Below are 12,707 nucleotides of genomic sequence, written 5' to 3'. Positions count from 1 at the left end.
AAAAAATTAGAAATTGGATTCAGAAGATTTTTGACCTCTCTATTCCCCCTGACCCTTGGCTGTTTCTATTAAACAGACCTTTAAAGGATCTATCAAAGTCACATAACAAATTAATTGCTCATTTTGCAATAGCCACACGGTGTGAGATTGCAGCACTATGGAAACGCCCCGATATTCCAATTATCCCAAAGATTCGGAATCGTATTTGGTTTATCTGCCAGATGGAAAAATTAACAAGTTTAGTTAATGATACTGGCGATAACTTTCTAAAAGTCTGGACCCCTTGGTTAGCACAGACAGACATCCCTGGGGTAGAGCGTGACACAATTTGGCTTTAATAGTAAGAAATGCGTTCTCCTACAGGAGAGTAAAATAACTACCCCCACACACACAACGGGATCAACTACTTAAAGCTGAATAAAGCCCTAGTTATAGCCTTACAACTCATGGGCCATCTATGCTTCAAGAAAAACTAGCCTTGTTATATCCTTCCCTACCAACCACCTTTACCTCCTCCCCTTTCCCTTCTACCCCCCCCCCAACCCTTCCCTCCCCTTTTTTTTTTTTTTTTTTTCATTATTATTATTTATTATTTGTTCACCTGCACTCGCACGACCGAGTAGGGCTCGAAAAGTTGTGCGATTCTCATATATGTGATCCAAAGCCCACATTACATGTGCTATTTTATATTGTACATGCATATAATGTTCACTCTGTATACCATGCATTTGTTCACAATAAAATACAAGTTATAAAAAAAAAAAAAAAAAAATTATGTTTTTAAAACTCCACATAACTACGCTGTACTTTATGTATTTATATTGAGCTATATGGAATAATATTTTTTTTATTTGTAGCAGTCATTCAAACATTGTTACACTGTGTGCTGATAACCTACTTAAATATGATTCTACAAGTAGACTCATATCTTTGCTATAAACTACATGGCTGTTTTATTATGTGTAATATAGGGTATAACTACTGTATGATTCCATTTGAAATACAATCTTAAACCTTTTTTTAATTGGAGTTTACTGTATACTGCTTCCCTCACCACCCCCCCCCCCAACATCCCCAAAGAATCTGTAGTTTATGATTTTTAAACTACATTGATTTTTCTCTTTCTGTAATTGTTTGGAAAATAACACAGGAATTGCCAGTACTGTGTCAGACCAGATGGTCATCGGGTATCCTATCTCTTAATAATGGCAGTGTGGTTAATTTATGGAGGAGAGGAGAAAACAGGCATATATCCCACAAGACACCTATTTTCACCTTTGCTAAGCTTCCAGCATACGGTAAGGTGTTTCTAAGCTTACAGCTTGGCTGTCTACAAGACAAGCATTTATTTTAGTGAGGGGGTTTAACCTAAAAGTGTGTTCTCATTCTGGTTCTTGAGTAATGTTTTATGACCTATAGCCAAGTAGAAACCTAGTGGAGTTTATTTATTAGAGAAGGGCTGGTATTGAAGTCTAGTACTGACCTCACTGACCTTCATTCTTGCCTTGATTGCCCACCTGCTCCAGATTTTCAAAGACCCAGCCCTGAGAGAATAACACCCAGCGCTGTGTCAACATTAGGCACATTTCTTACATCTATAAAATGGCCGTAAGATGTTTTCATCTAGTAATACTGCCAGGTTTCAAATAAATATATGAGTGCTAATGAGGGAAATCTTATTTGATGTTGCGCTACTATGCACGTATGTACTAACCTGAAATCTATCAATCTGCAGCCAAAATGTTTGTTTTTTTCTTTTGGGGGTCACACAGAAATGGACCCCAAACCATGCTAACTGTTTAGATATTATTGGTACGTACTACAAAATATGTTTCTATATGCCCCCCCCCCCAAAAAAAGTGCATCAAAATTGTCCACCAAGTTCAACTTGTATGTGGGGGAAACCCTAAAAAGTCTGTTAATGTATATATCATTTTATTTACATAGTGCCTTCAATTTGCCCAGCGCATTACAAAATGATATGGTATTACCGTGGGATACCATATAACATATTTGACACAGCAGGCCTGTGTCATCATGTAGTAGGTTAAATAAATGTAGTATTCTCACTGTATGGCTTTTATAAATAATATTACAGTCATCATTTAGAATTACTAACACTAGTTCTAAATGGTTAAAAATATTCTGTTTTAAAGTAAATTGTATCAATTAGGAATTCAACCTGATTCAAATTCAAATTCATTTGAAACAATGAATCATGCGTCATTCATATGAAGTCACATCATGAGTTTCATATACCGTATACAATGCACATTTTATGATGGTTTGTATCACTTTTTAGCACTTTTTTTTTTACACAAAAATATTTAAAATATTATCTTTGTAGTGTACATAGACCCCTGAATGTGTCTCAGTCTGACACATTCACGTCCCTCCTAATTCAAACCCCTTTAGTGAAGGTAAGTTCCTATACCACTTCTTAATCAAATCCCATCGGTGTAAATGATTGATTTGTATTAAACTACTTGATGTTGTTGTAATGCACCATTACTTTAATCATTGAAACTTGGTCTGAAAATGTCAAAGCAAACAAAGTCATCATCTGAAAGGTGTGTTGAATTAGGTCTAAGAAGATTGATTTGCTGAGATTGAAAATATTTCAGTAAACTAAATGACTGGAATTCAAGCATCCATCTGGAAAACAACATATGCATTAACTAGCACAATAAAGTTCAAAGGCCAAAGAAAAGCGTGTGATCCCATAGTGCGATTAAATTTTATTTGAACAGATCAAATTGATCCTTGTGCATAGATTGGCTTTTTTAATTCCTTTTTTTCTCACAATGTTTTTAAGTGCAATATATGCGCAAAAATCAATTTGATCTGTTGAATAAAATGTAATCACACTATGGGAGCACACGCTTCTTTTCTTTGTTTGTAGATTCCAGTGTTGGATGTGACAGCAGCTAACCCAGCGATCCAATCTGGGGATCCAGTTGGATGCGAACATTCTATCCATCAGGATTCTAATCACCCACCATTGGTCTTCCAATCATCTGTTTGTAACTATATACGCTCCTTACTACTGTATTGATTGGCATACTGTAACATTCTTTTGTATGCTGATCTACATATACTGTACCATCTATTCATCACCTGGGTGTACATGATGAACTTTTGGAGAGACTTTTTTCAACAGTTTTGACTGACTTTCCATTCACCTTTTAGACTAATCTCAGTCCATTTTATGTTGGTCACTAAAAGTTATTAACATTTCCATTTGGTTTACATTTATAGTACAATCACATTGTTAATACCCATCACGATATTGTGTAAATATATATGGTATAGCATAATTTCCATGCACTTAATTCTTTAGTTTGGATAGATAGTGCAGATTATTTTTCGTTTACTCTACGTTCTAAGGTCATTGAAATTATTAAAGCAGCAATCCAGCCAATGATATATCTTTTTTAACAGCATTGAAACCAAAGCTAATCCCTGTATTATTCCGCTCTGGGGTCCCCCACTTTCTTAGCTTTTTTCCAGGTCATTTGAATGGCCGTCCAATAGGAAGCCGTGGCGAATGACATTGTGGCTTTTTATTGGCCCACAGTACCCCTTCTTTTCCTACAGTCACCACTTTGTAAACGGTTCATAAAGATCAGACTCCTGAGTTCCTATTCAATATGATGTGAAGCTGCTTCTCCCTGTCAGGTCACTGGAGCTCAAAGACTTCTCTAACAGAGAGGGACGAATGTGTCAAAGGTCAGCCCAGCATATTTTTTGCACACAATTTTGTATTTCTTTTGCATTTTGTTGTTTCAAAACCACACGAAAAAGCATGCAATTCCACTCCACTTAAGGCCACTAAAAGAGAGAGAGAGAGAGAGAGAGAGAGAGAGAGAGAGAGAGAGAGAGAGAGAGAGAGAGAGAGAGAGAGAGAGAGAGAGAGAGAGAGAGAGAGAGAGAGAGAGAGAGAGAGAGAGAGAGAGAGAGAGAGACCCCTTGGACTTCATTAATGACACTGTAGGCATCAGACATGTTGACTCCTGCTTCTTATAAATGCATATATCTGTGATAACATCTAAATTAAATAAGATATTCTTAATGTTATTACTGGAAACTGGTATGCCTGCTTCGTGGGGCCCAGTTCTAAAAGTTACTTTATCCATGAGCCATTTTTAATTCCTGAATAACCAAACCTCTAAAAACAGGATTCCAGGCCACTATCAATTTGGGGGGAAATATATTTTTAAGAGAACATACGGTTCATATGTTTGCCCCAGAATTACTTTTGCCTTGATACATAGACAAAACAAAAATTCTTTATCTTCATGATTGTTTTTTGAAAAAGAAATCATGTTTTTACTTTGGGAACAAGTCGGCATCATCATATCATCTGCAGTAGCTTCAGCATTTTCAGACCAAGACTCGTATTCTATAAAGCATAGATCCACAGGATGGTGGAGCCACGTTTTAAAACTTGCATAACCTGCATTTAAAGCCGTTTTTCCATAAGAATGGTTTGATTGCAATGAAGAAGGGTAAAGGAACAGGGCTCCACGGATTTCTAAACAAACTAATTTATTGCCAACAAGATAACTTGACGTTTCGGCCACACTTGGCCTTTCTCAAAAGCAGAATGGCATGTATCCTTTATTCATTATTTGACAGTGTGCATCATTTTCCCTTTATTTACTATGTTGATTGCAAGGATGCCTTTCAGGTTAACTAGTATGTATTGTCATTATTATTATTATCACACATTTTACAACGCGGTGGTACAATGGGACAATAGCGCTTACATAAACGCAATGAAATACAAAATAACAACAAATGAACGGCAGTTACTGTGCAATGGGTCCCTGATAATGAGAACTTACAGTCAAGATTGATTTAAATTGGCACATTTCCCATGTGGCAAACAAACTGGTCTCGCAAATAAATAAAAAAAAACAAGCACATTTCATATGGTTCGCAAATTTGTGCAAAAAGTTTACAGATCTCTACTGGATTCATTTTACAATTGTGATTCATTTTACAATTGTGATTCATTTTACAATTGTTTAGTACTTCTGCTTCCTCACATAGACATTTAAGGTAGCATTTTACAGTATGTGTTAGACTGTACATATTACCTGCCCTTCTACCTTTTATGTATAGTATATATAAGCTGGTAAAAGGATTGGCCTTACATATATGGAAAACAAAAGAACAGATCCTGCGCTTCTACCAATTTGGTGACATTTTTACATTTAGGTCACATCTAAATCTGTTCTTTTGTTTCCCACAAATGTTAGGCCAATTCTTTTCCATGCTGTATACTCCATAAGGGCATTTAATGCAATTGTTACTGTTACATTGTGTCACGGGGGTAGGTTTTTGGCTCACCTGGTTTGAAGATACCTGGTTCAATTCCCGGTGTTGGCTCCATGTGACCTTGGGCAAGTCACTATATCTCCCTGTGACTCGGGCACCAAAAACATATATTGTAAGCTCATCTGGGCAGGGACCTGTGCCTGCAAAATGTCTCTGTAAAGCGCTACGTAAAACTAGCAGCGCTATACAAGAACTTGCTATTATTATTAGAATAATAATTATTATTATATTCAGTGTAGGTACCTGCTAAACAGAGTCTACCTTGACGAGGCTGGCAGGCTTGAATCATGTTTTGATCAAAAGATGCAACCAAATGACTCCTTTGTCACACAGACTTAGGTTCTAAATGTAAACATATCACTAGTGTATTTTAGCATTCTACAGTATATCTGAGGGAGGAAAATGGATAAATATTGTGTATCTGTTTATACTTCTCCCACAGTTTCTCCGTAGAATTTACCTACAGTATAATGTACTAAAATCTGTAAAGCATTACTGTATGGAAAACTGATGTATGTTCCCATTGCCTGTCACCCACAGTAATAACCAATAAGAAATATCCTTTCACACACTACAACTGCCTCTATTGGTGCTTAGAGGGTTATGTGTAAGTAATAACCTATAGGATGAGCAGATGTCATTATTAGAAGCTTCTACGTCTGTGTCTTTGGACAAATAGCGTAACATTTTATTTATTGTTATATTTCAATGTATTGATTTTCAGGTGGCTAGGGGTTCTGAACTTGTACTGCTACTTTCAACTATATATGGAAATAGTTTTTGAAAATATATGCTTAGAATATGTTGCTGTATCTGCAACAGACATTTGTCATACCCCACAGTCAGAGGCTTTCACTAATGCACGGCTTGGTAGATCTGCCCTTATTAAGATTTTTCCAGTAATTGCTTATTTTGCAGTGTCCTACAGTCTCAGTTTTCGGATCGCTGTCAGAAATTCCTTGAGTTATGACTTGCTCAATATTTCAAACTGTCATTTTGAGAAGTCACTGTTTTTAAGTTGAAATGCTGGCAACAAGAGAGCCAAAAAAGTAGCTTTTGGCCAATTTCTGAGTCTAGATTCAGAAAATATCATTAGTTGGGAAGGGTGAATTTTGTATTGCTTGTTGCAAATGATAAAGTAGCGTGCAGTCATTTCACACTTACTCATCCTTCCTTGGCTATAATAGTTTTTTTTTTTAAACATTTTTACCAGGGAATATTACTTTGGGAGTTACCTCTCGTTTTCAAATATGCCCTGGGCACAGAGTTATGATGACAATACATGGTTACATTAAATTAACAGAGGTTATATATTATATTTAAAGATATTTTGTGGACAGTTAAAGATATGTTATGTAACAGACCAGATTAAAATGCGAGACAGCTGAGGTCTTGAAAGAACGTAGACTGGTAGCGGCTTTAAGGGTCTCTGGTAGATTGTTCCAGTTGTGAGGTGCACGGTAAGAAAAGGAGGAGCAACCGGATCCTTTGCTGAATCTTGGGACCGTGAACAGTCTTTTGGGGTCGGATCTCGGGAGATGAGAGCTGCTTGTAGTAGAGGCGAGGAGCTTCCCGGCGGTGGATATTGAGTTGTTTGGGAGATTTTGCCCAGGGAGCCATTTTTTTGGAGGAGTTGCTGGACTGATTTTCAGATTAGCGCTGCACAGCTCCCCTTCTCATCGTGATACACAGGACTCCACGAAAGCACCGGATTTCCAAACATAACACTCGACAAACTATCAAGGTACTCCGGCGGGTATTATTTAAAGGTGTCACAGACTTTCTATACACTAGGGCTGCCACAACCAGCCCCTTCACATCTCCTGTGGTCCCAGCTGATGGGCACACGGCAAGTGTTGATCCCGAATCAGTGATTTGGGACGCCACCACAGGAGGAGAGGGACTTAATATCCACATCCTTAAAATCATACCCACACACCCAACTGCCAGAGTTAGCATATATCCTCCATTCACCACATTTCTACTATAGGACTCTTTAGATCACTCTATCTACAGGTTTGTCAATGAACATATATGCAACACTGTTTCCCCCACCCTCTGGGAGATCCACTCTATTGCTACCGTGTGGTGCTGATGCATACCTGTTAGGTTCAGGAGATCTGAGCTGTCTGCGGTGATATGGAGACCAGGACAGGCTTTTGGATATCATCTGTAGTTCTTTCCTTTTGGTGTTCAGTGGCTCCAGCTTCAGAGGGCTCTGGTAGTACCAGAGACAGTCCTCTCTGAAGCACATCAGTCATACACAACCTGCACTTACTCAATCCAGGCTGGTGTATGATTAATAAAGGGGCTTTATTTAGTAGTCACTGCATCAGATCTTTACAGAGGTGCAAGGGTTCAGAGGGTTCCAACTTCTGAATGGTGCTTGACCCTGAAAATATGGGGTCATCTTCCAGATCAGATGTTCTCTCAGTCCCCAGGAATGAGAGTGGGCCTGCTCATCCCGCCATGGGAGAGACTCAGCCCTCTGCTTCTGTGAACTTCAGAACCAGGAACAGGACTAATTTTTTTTGGCTCTGCCTCTCATTCAGGAAGCAGAAGGGTCGGGCTCATGGTCTATACCTATCCCTGATAGGCTTACACAGGCCATGAGTCACCACCGCACTCCTGTCCATCAAAGAGGAGCACAAGGGGGGTCACTAGCCCACAGCTTTAACCTGTTATTGTCTGCAGCTAGCAGGGACTTGCATAACAGCGGGAAAGACAGGTAGAAAGAGACATACCCTGTTACATATACAATTGCCTCAGAGATTCATTAACCCTCAAGGCTGGAGTTTACAAATACTCTGCGGAATGTACAGTTTCATTTGGTTGACTTTTTATCTTTGCAAGTTCATTTACTTTTATATATTGCTAGCGGATTTTGTTGTCCTTTTTTTAATAAATTTGTTTGTATTATTTCATATCTGCAATAGGAGTGCGCTTTTCATTGTGTGTGTGTGTGTGTGTGTGTATGTATGTGTGTGTATATATATATATCACACAAAGGAACAGAGATCCAGAGTTGTCCTTTTTATTAGAATCATGTACCTTATAAATTTCACTGACCAATAAATGCATGTTTAAAGTTCAGTATATGGCAATCACGGAATTTTCTGGTAATTGCACAAAGTACAAGAATTATACAGCAGAAAGGAAAATTGTGTGTCTTGTATGTATCAATCACAGTTGATCAGAAGTTGGGTTCTGATTGATTGAGCTGAAATCTTTCACTGTTGGCATGACAGTAATTGCCTTTGACCAAGTGTTCTGTCACATCTGCTTTTTTGCATTGGTGCCTGCCGACTGAATTTGGGAGTTTTGCTGATTCATTAATCAATCTTGTTAAGGACACAGTGTACCTGTACTTTATCACTGGTGTCTAAGTAGAATATTATGCTGATTACTTTCATTGTCATAATGAAAAACATCTGGCATTGCGGGTCAGTTTATCTCCCAAAGCAGGCCATGTTTACTCAGGATTTGCTATGACTTAATGGGAGTCTCCCTGCTACAAAACGGGTGCATTACCACCCAATCTCCATTGCTTCTAATCTGTATGTAATAAAATATTGATCATGCAAACACATTGCTTGTAGTTTTCCCTGACTCCCACCCTTTCCTTACAGAAATTGGGTACATATTATGTTGTGTTAAAAAAAAGAAAAGAAGGTTAAGTGCAGTTAACTCTTCTTTACAAAAAATACTTCTTTACCATGTTACCAGTGTGTTTTTACTTCTCTAGTTTTTGTAACTACTCTGATTTTTAAACGCGTTGTGTCCTATTCCAAAAGTGAACATTTCAACTAAACCCCTCCTACTTTGAGATGTTAATGGGCATCAATGAGCCTTATAAAAAAAACTTAGGGCAAGGCTGTTTCTCTGCGGAAAAAGTGAAAACCTAAGTCTGCTCTGCGATGGCTCGTGGGGTGGAGCAAGTGGGAATAAACAGCAGATGTTGCCTGATAGAACGTCGTCTGCAAGTGTGCAGTATGGCCTTTTAAAATAAGAAATAATAAAAAAAAAAATATTCCTAGTCTGTTTTGATCTTATGTTGGCAATCTGCTTTACAGGGCATTATGTAAAGCTCACTTTCAAAATAGGTCCTTTTATGGGGGGATGAATGTCAGGGGAGTCTGATTCCTTGCGCGCCTCCTCACGCTGTTGCATGCGCGGTCTATGGCTGCGATCATTGCCTTAAGGCATTGTGATTGTGCTGCGCGGGCAATCCTCGGCGTGCTTTCTCGCCGACCATGTACGCAGCCTAAGCCGCATGTGAAATTTTTTTGATTATGGGGTCATATGCTAAGTGTCAGTTAGCGGTGGGACAGCCAGAAAAAATAGCAGAGAGACCGTTGGTCATACGAAACAGGAGAGAAGGAGATAGATCAGGGGAGGAAAGTGAGTGAGTGAGTGTCGCATAGACATGATATTAAATGAGTATATGAGTATTAAATAATATTAAATGAGCTCACCAAGAGGAGTATAGAATGAGAAGAGCAGATGGTCTATAACAAAGACTTGTAGGACCCCCAACAGAAAGTGGGAGTGGAAAGGAGAAGAAAACAGGGAATGAAACGCTGAAGTAGCGGTTAGATAGGTAGGACTTGAACCATGAGCGGTCTGTGTCACAGAGGCCAATAAAGTGGAAGGTGTGCAGAAGAAGCGGGTGATCAACAGTGTCAAGGCAGCAGAGAGATCCAGGAGAATAAGGGAAAATTACCCTTAGACTTTGCTGAGAGGGTCACTTGCCACTTTTATTAGTTCTATCTCAGTGGAGTTTTGAGGCAGAAGCCAGATTGCAGAGAGTCGATCAGGGACTTGAAGGAGAGAAAGGGAATCATGCAGTTGCACACAAGCCGCTTTAGTAGGTTGGAGGCAAAGGGGAGAAGAGAGGGTTAAGAAAGGAAAGAGGCTGGGTTAAGAGGAGGTTTTCTTTAAAATAGGTGTGATGGTGGATGTTAAAAGGAAGGTGGAAATGTGCCAGTGTTGAGAGAGGTTAAAGAAGTATTTTCGTTTTTCTGTGTAAATGACCTATACTATATACAATTTGCTCATACAGAAAATATCAAAACATGATGCCTTTTTGGTACATTTTATAGTGACTGTATAGCATCAAACGTTCTCCACTGGACATAACTGCTATCAAAGGGTTTGGAAATTCTCAATCGTGTCATTCAGTTAATTTGGTCAGGGCCGTCGACATGTGGGACTACTGTCCCGGGCCTAGTGGGAATCAGGGAGCCCAGCCACCAGGCCGGCAACCCTAATATGCCACATCTGTAGATACGCCTAGGGAAACAAAATGGCTTTCAAATCTTAGGGCAATAGGAAGCCTCCACATCATCGTTTGTGGCTTCGCAGTAGAGAGCCATTGAAATCCCCTTTACCAACAGAAAGTAATACTGGTAGCTTCACCAGTTAGTATCTAGGGAACTGGGAGGTCCCTGGAGATGAAAAGAGCACAGTTTAGGTCTAGATGACCCTGTAGACCCAAACAAAAAGGTGGTTAGTTAGTGTGTATTGCTCCTTTAAGCTTAATTGATTAAATGAAATGGTTTATTTTAAGTCTAATTTATTGGGTCTAATTCGTCTTTTAAAATTCAGTTTGCATGCCTCTCTTTGTGCTCATGGTAGCTGAGTGGATAACCAAGTACAGCTTCACTTTTTTTTAACATGTACAGTGTCCTTACGATGTATGTTTGCTTGTTTTCTGTGGGATGCCCAATCGGCATGGACGTGGCACCTCCTCCACTTCTGTTTCCGTCAGCCCAGGGGTGATGTCAGTCATGTGGTCTCTGCGGAAGCAGCAAAATGACTGGAGGTCCGGTGGCCTTCTGGTACCGCCGGACCTCCAGCACTGTAAAGGTTAAACAAAATGTAATCTAAGATGAGAGGCTTAACAGATCCAGGAGTCTGACTGTTTTTATAGCTGTAAGTGGAGCGGGATACAAATTGCTTTTTTTTTTTTTTTAAAAGAAGGAATTTGATATGTAGCCCAACAAAATGTGTATTATCCACTGAATCAATCTGAAAAACAATTTGAGACCATTTGAAGGAAGACAAAATAATTTTCACTTCAGCACCAGTTTTATCTAGTGTAGGATGCATATGTGTTAGATTGGCTCACTTGGGCTTTCAAAGTCATGGTTCATATCGTCTCTGACAAGAGTATGAAGCAGGGAAGAAAGAAAATGAGTTGTTAGCACAGGTGCAGAGATTTCAATAATGACCTTATTGTTGGTTGTCATTTCTTAATGGAATTTGCAAACCAAAATGTCGAGGTTGCTGTGTGTCATTTACAGGTGTTCTAATTGGGTGACACTAGCGCCTGAAATACCGCAGGGAATCTTGCCTAATTTAATTACCTATAAGAATAGCCTGAAAGTAGATGAATATTGCCTTCATGTTGAAGACCCTGCTATGTGATGAGATTGTTCATTTATTTCACTGATTATTTTGTCAAACAATTCATTGTTTCAAAGATTTGTAACGGGACACTGCTTTTTTACCCCTAATTGACAGAGCGTGTGCGTCTAATATCATACAGTGTGTGTATGTGTGTGTGTGTGTGTTTGTTTCCTGATTTTATGTCACAATTGGCACATATGAATGGAGTAATTTATAGAAACTATTATAATCAAATAAGGTCAATTAATTAGGTCAAAAAAAACGTGTGTGTGTGTGTATGTAACACCTCTCTTACTTCTAGTCCCCAAACTGATGCCTATTGCTAAGGTGGGGGTTGAGTCCTTTATTGATAACCGATACGCCACATGTGGCTGAGGTCAGACAGCGGGAAATAAGCACACAGCGCTTGTAATATAACTGCTTTTAAATGACGGGCACTAATGCTTAAGAACACAGTGATCCTCAACAAAGAATCACTACACATGTAATACAACTTATACACAACAATACACATAGACGCTACGCGGGTGTGTCTCAGTGTCAGCTAGGAGTTGGCCACCCAATCCTGGGTGTATGGGCCTATGTAAATGGTGCTGATGCACTAAAATGTAGCGGCCTGTACTTCAAAAAGGTGCTTCAGTAGCTCTGTTAACTGCAGGGTCCCTCCGACGGTGATCGACACTCCATGCTCTTTGCGGTGCGGATCTGCTGGGCTTTGCTGTACCAGGTACTGCTCTTCCTCCAGTGGATCTCCGCTTTCTCTTAGCAGGACTCAGACTGCACCCTGGTCACACTTGGTCATACCTGAAGCATTCAGGCTTGTGCAGATCTGACTCCACGTGTCATGACCGCCCATGTTAAAGGCTCCTCTCCCTCATAGTCTCACCTCTTGTCAATAGCACACTAGAAAGGAACCTGTGAGTGTGGCTTTGTTTCTTGCATTACACAAGTGG

At 39.4% G+C, this 12,707-nt stretch overlaps 1 protein-coding gene across 6 annotated transcripts in view; it reads left to right on the top strand.

Annotated features, from left to right (window-relative positions):
* FAT3 (FAT atypical cadherin 3) overlaps positions 1–12,707 on the top strand; it is a 555,353-nt gene that overhangs the window by 78,370 nt on the left and 464,276 nt on the right. The window lies entirely within an intron of this gene.

Source organism: Ascaphus truei, chromosome 3 (genome assembly GCF_040206685.1).
Source record: "Ascaphus truei isolate aAscTru1 chromosome 3, aAscTru1.hap1, whole genome shotgun sequence".
Taxonomy (NCBI): domain Eukaryota; kingdom Metazoa; phylum Chordata; class Amphibia; order Anura; family Ascaphidae; genus Ascaphus; species Ascaphus truei.
The sequence above is the reverse complement of the archived record's forward strand: the minus strand, read 5'-3'. Positions and strand labels throughout refer to the sequence as shown.